Source organism: Arachis hypogaea, chromosome 4 (assembly GCF_003086295.3).
Source record: "Arachis hypogaea cultivar Tifrunner chromosome 4, arahy.Tifrunner.gnm2.J5K5, whole genome shotgun sequence".
Lineage (NCBI taxonomy): Eukaryota > Viridiplantae > Streptophyta > Magnoliopsida > Fabales > Fabaceae > Arachis > Arachis hypogaea.
The window spans coordinates 47,497,047-47,502,971 of record NC_092039.1 but is presented as its reverse complement, the minus strand read 5'-3'; the positions used below and the strand labels follow the sequence as shown (position 1 = coordinate 47,502,971).

Here is a 5,925-nt window from a genome sequence, read left to right as displayed (position 1 = left end):
GAGATAGTAGGTAATTCGGGCAGGGGGCTGTCTTCTCGGACATGATAGACGTCTTTGAGGTGTCTTTTTCGCGAGGATCTGGATGTTCCTCTGCCTGCAAAACCTCCATTTATCATGTGAACGTGCCTTTCAGGGGTTCGCGGGGTTTGCTCAGCCCGATCTTCGTTATCTCCCCTCCTTCTCTTTTTGGTCTCTTCTCCCTTCTCTGCTATGTATCTGTCGAGTTTTCCTTTTCTGGCTAGCTTTTCTATAACATTTTTTAGGTCGTGGCAGTCGTTAGTAGAATGACCGTAGAGCTTGTGGTATTCACAGTATTCGGACCGATCTCTCCCTGCTCTCTTGTGTTTTAGAGGTCGGGGCGGTGGGATTTTTTCGGTGTGGCATACTTCTCTGTAGACGTCTACCAGGGAAACTCGGAGGGGAGTGTAGCTATGATACTTCCGTGGCTTGTCCGAGTTGGATTCTTCTTTCTTCTTCTGTTCCCGATCTCGATCTCGGAACGGGTAGGTTGATTCCTTCCTAGAAGAGTCTCTTAGCTGGGAGGTTTCCTCCATGTTGATATATTTTTCTGCCCGTTCCTGCACCTCGTATAGGGAGGTCGGGTATCGTTTGGATAGGGATTGGCTAAACGGTCCCTCTTTTAGGCCGTTTGCTAGTCCCATGATGGCTGCTTCAGTGGGCAAGTGTTGTATGTCCAGGCAGGCTTTGTTGAATCGCTCCATGTACTCTCGGAGAGTTTATTGGTTACCTTGTTTGATCCCGAGTAGACTGGGGGCATGTTTTGCCTTGTCCTTTTGAATGGAGAATCTTGTTAGGAATTTTTTGGTTAGGTCTTCGAAGCTGGTGATTGATCTAGGTGGCAGGTTGTCGAACCACTTCATGGCTGATTTGGTGAGAGTGGTGGGGAAGGCTTTGCACCGAATCGCGTCGGAGGCGTCGACTAGGTACATTCTGCTTCTGAAGTTGCTGAGGTGGTGACTTGGGTCGGTGGTGCCGTCGTAGAGATCCATATCGGGTGGTTTAAAGTTTCGCGGTACCTTCTCCTTCATGATCTCTTGCGTGAAGGGATCATGGTTGCCTTCGGGGGTGGGGCCGCGGTCTGACCGATCTTTCAGGTTGGCCTCTATTTTCCGCAGTTTTTCTTCTAATTCTCTGCGCTTGCGAGCTTCCCTTCTCAGATCTTGTTCAGTTTCTTTTTGCTTCTTTATGTCCTCTTCGAGTTGTTTTAGTCGGTTTTGTTGTGCCCGGACTGCTTCTAGAATTTCCGAGCTCTTTTCTTTTTCGAGATTTCGTGGATCTTTGTTTGGGAGTGACGTCTTTGGGCGATTCTGTTTGTTTCCTCCTGGAGTGCGTGGTGATAGAGGGCTGTCCGGTCGTTCTCCGGTGTCAACTTCTTCCTCTTGTTCTGATGCCGCGCGGTCATTGTTGGAGGGGTCGTCCGCCATGGTAGAGGGATGACTTCCAGGTCCCCGGCAACGGCGCCAATGTTCCGGGGGTTACCTGAAACGAGTAGCTCGGACGTCTTGGTGAGGCCCGAGGTGGGGGTCAGGGACCCGAGCTTGATATGTGGAATGGTTGGTGGTTGTACCTGCAATGACACTCCGATGCTTAAGTTAGCATGGGTCCAAGCAGATATTGAGTAGAATTAGAGTATGAGTTATACCTGGGTGCTCCAGTGTATTTATAGTAGTTGGTCGTGATCTTCCCTGGATAAGATATTCTTATCTTATCTTATCTTTTGGGAGTTTTATCCCTATCTTTGTGGAACCGCCTTTCTTTAGGCCTTTTCGGCCTTTAGGTTTTGGGCTTCGTTCCTTCTGATGGGCCTTCTTAGCTTATTTGTCCGAGGTCCGACCTCAGGCGTGGGCCTTGGGACGAGGTCGGACCTTCTATGAACTTTCCGAGTTTGGGGAACTCGGTCAGGGTATGAACAAGTGGGATCTCTTGTTTGCTCCATTTTCTTCTTAGTGATGGGCTTGTCCTCATCAATGAGGATGTCTCCCTCTATGTTAATTCCAACTGAATTACAGAGGTGACAAATGAGATGAGGGAAGGCTAACCTTGCCAAGGTAGAGGACTTGTCCGCCACCTTATAAAGTTCTTGGGATATAACCTCATGAACTTCTACTTCCTCTCCAATAATGATGCTATGAATCATAATAGCCCGGTCTATAGTAGCTTCGGACCGGTTACTAGTGGGAATGATTGAGCGTTGGATAAACTCCAACCATCCCCTAGCCACGGGCTTGAGGTCATGCCTTCTCAGTTGAACCGGCTTCCCTCTTGAATCTCTCTTCCATTGAGCGCCCTCTTCACAAATGTCTATGAGGACTTGGTCCAACCTTTGATCAAAGTTGACCCTTCTAGTGTAGGGGTGTTCATCTCCTTGCATCATGGGCAAGTTGAATGCCAACCTTACATTTTCCGGACTAAAATCTAAGCATTTCCCCCGAACCATTGTAAGCCAATTCTTTGGGTCTGGGTTCACACTTTGATCATGGCTCTTGGTGATCCATGCATTGGCATAGAACTCTTGAACCATTAAGATTCTGACTTGTTGAATGGGGTTGGTAAGAACTTCCTAACCTCTTCTTCAGATCTCATGTTGGATCTCCGGATATTCACTCTTTTTGAGTTTGAAAGGGACCTCGGGGATCACCTTCTTCGTGGCCACAACTTTATAGAAGTGGTCTTGATGCACCCTTGAGATGAATCTCTCCATCTCCCATGACTCGGAGGTGGAAGCTTTTGCCTTCCCTTTCCTCTTTCTAGAGGTTTCTCCGGCCTTAGGTGCCATAAAGGTTATGGAAAAATGAAAAGCAACGGTTTTACCACACCAAACTTAGAAGGTTTGCTCGTCCTCGAGCAAAAGAGGAAAGAAAAGAGTAGAAGAAGAGGAAATAGAGGAGATGGAGGGGGGCTTTGTGTTTCGGCCAATGGAGAGAAGTAGTGTTTAGGTTGTGTGAAAATGAAGGGGTGAAGATGGTTTATATAGGGGTGGAGAGGGGGGTATAGTTCGGCCATTATGGGTGGGTTTAGGAGGGAAAGTGGTTTGAATTTGAATGGTGAGGTAGGTGGGGTTTTATGAAGGATGGATGTGAGTGGTGAAGAGAATGGTGGGATTTGATAGGTGAGGGATTTTTGGGGAAGAGGTATTGAGGTGATTGGTGAATAGGTGAAGAAGAGAGAGAGTGGTGGGGTAGGTGGGGATCCTGTGGGGTCCACAGATCCTGAGGTGTCAACGATAACTCATCCCTGCACCAAGTGGCATGCAAAAATGCCCCTTCTGCCAATCCTGGCGTTAAATGCCAGACTGCTGCCCTTTTCTGGCATTTAACACCAGCTTCTTGCCTATTCCTAGCGTTAAACGCTAGTCTGGTGCCCCTTTCTGGCGTTAAATGTCCAGAATGGTGCCAGACTGGGTGTTAAACGCCCATTTTGCTGTCTTCACTGGCGTTTAAACGCCAGCAAGTTTTCCTCCAGGGTGTGCTATTTTTCTTTCTATTTTTCATTCTATTTTTGCTTTTTCAATTGATTTTGTGACTTCACATGATCATCAACCTACAGAAAACATAAAATAACAAAAGGAAAATATAACATTGGGTTGCCTCCCAACAAGCACTTCTTTAAGGTCAGTAGCTTGACAGTGGGCCCTCATGGAGCCTCACAGATGTTCAGAGCAATGTTGGAACTTCCCAACACCAAACTTAGAGTTTGACTGTGGGGGTTCAACACCAAACTTAGAATTTGGTTGTGGCCTCCCAACACCAAACTTAGAGTTTGACTGTGGGGGCTCTGTTTGACTCTGTTTTGAGAGAAGCTCTTCATGCTTCCTCTCCATGGTTACAGAGGGATATCCTTGAGCCTTAAACACAAAGGATTCTTCATTCACTTGAATGATCAATTCTCCTCTGTCAACATCAATCACAGCCTTTGCTGTGGTTAAGAAGGGTCTGCCAAGGATGATGGATTCATCCATGCACTTCCCAGTCTCTAGGACTATGAAATCAGCAGGGATGTAATGGTCTTCAATCTTTACCAGAACATCGTCTAAAAGTCCATAAGCTTGTTTTCTTGAATTGTCTGCCATCTCTAGTGAGATTCTTGCAGCTTGTACCTCAAAAATCCCTAGCTTCTCCATTACAGAGAGAGGCATAAGGTTTATGCTTGACCCTAGGTCACATAGAGCCTTCTTGAAGGTCATGGTGCCTAATGTACAAGGTATTGAGAACTTCCCAGGGTCCTATTTCTTTTGAGGTAATCTCTACCTAGTCAAGTCATCCAGTTCTTTAGTGAGCAAATGGGGTTCGTCCTCCCAAGTCTCATTACCGAATAACTTGTCATTTAGCTTCATGATTTCTCCAAGGTACTTAGCAACTTGCTCTTAAGTGACATCTTCGTCCTCTTCAGAGGAAGAATACTCATCAGAGCTTATGAATGGCAGAAGTAAATCCAATGGAATCTCTATGGTCTCAGTGTGAGCCTCAGATTCCCATGGTTCCTCATTAGGGAACTCATTGGAGGCCAGTGGACGTCCATTGAGGTCTTCCTCAATGACGATCATTGCCTCTTCCTCCTCTCCAAATTCGGCCATGTTGATGGCCTTACACTCTCCTTTTGGATTCTCTTCTGTATTGCTTGGGAGAGTGCTAGGAGGGAGTTCAGTAATTTTCTTGCTCAGTTGACCCACTTGTGCCTCCAAGTTTCTAATGGAGGACCTTGTTTCAGTCATGAAACTTTGAGTGGTTTTGATTAGATCAGAGACCATAGTTGCTAAGTCAGAGTGGCTCTGCTTAGAATTCTCTGTCTGTTGCTGAGAAGATGATGGAAAAGGCTTGCCATTGCTAAACCTGTTTCTTCCACCATTATTGTTGTTGAAACCTTATTGAGGTCTCTGTTGATCCTTCCATGAGAGATTTGGATGATTTCTCCATGAAGGATTATAGGTGTTTCCATAGGGTTCTCCCTTGTAATTCACCTCTTCCATTGATGGGTTCTCAGGATCATAAGCTTCTTCTTCAGATAAAGCGTCCTTAGTACTGCCTGGTGCAGCTTGCATTCCAGACAGACTTTGAGAAATCATATTGACTTGCTGAGTCAATATTTTGTTCTGAGCCAATATGGCATTCAGAGTATCAATCTCAAGAACTCCTTTCTTTTGATTCGTCCCATTGTTCACAGGATTCCTTTCAGAAGTGTACATGAATTGGTTATTTGCAACCATTTCAATGAGTTCTTGAGCTTCTGCAGGCGTCTTCTTCAGATGAAGAGATCCTTCTGCAGAGCTGTCCAATGACATCTTGGACAGTTCAGACAGACCATTATAGAAGATACATATGATGCTCCATTCAGAAATCATGTCAGAAGGACACTTTCTGATCAATTGTTTGTATCTTTCCCAAGCTTCATAGAGGGATTCACCTTCCTTCTGTCTGAAGGTTTGGACTTCCACTCTAAGCTTACTCAATTTTTGAAATGGAAAGAACTTTGCCAAGAAGGCATTGACTAGCTTTTTTCAAGAGTTCAGGCTTTCTTTAGGTTTTGAATCCAACCATATCCTAGCTCTGTCTCTTACAGCAAAAGGGAATAGCATAAGTCTGTAGACATCAGAGTTAACCCCATTGGTTTTGACAGTGTCACAGATTTGCAAGAATTCAGATAAGAACTGATGAGGATCTTCCAATGGAAGTCCATGAAACTTGCAATTCTGTTGCATTAGATAAACTAATTGAGGCTTAAGCTCAAAGTTGTTTGCTCCAATGGCAGGGATAGAGATGCTTCTCCCATAAAAATCGGGAGTAGGTGCAGTAAAGTCACCCAGCACCTTCCTTGCATTGTTGGCATTGTTGTTGTTTTTGGCTGCCATGTCTTCTTCTTGTTTGAAGATTTCTGTTAGGTCCTCTACAGAGAGTAGTGCTTTAGCTT

The 5,925-nt window shown here is 45.4% G+C and overlaps 1 non-coding gene across 1 annotated transcript; it reads left to right on the top strand.

The window, feature by feature from the left end:
• Nucleotides 1–5,352: 5,352 nt before the first annotated feature.
• On the top strand, nt 5,353–5,461 carry LOC112798778 (small nucleolar RNA R71). Its single transcript, XR_003200375.1, has one exon. It is a non-coding gene; the product is annotated as a small nucleolar RNA R71 (small nucleolar RNA).
• The last annotated feature ends 464 nt before the right edge of the window (nt 5,462–5,925 follow it).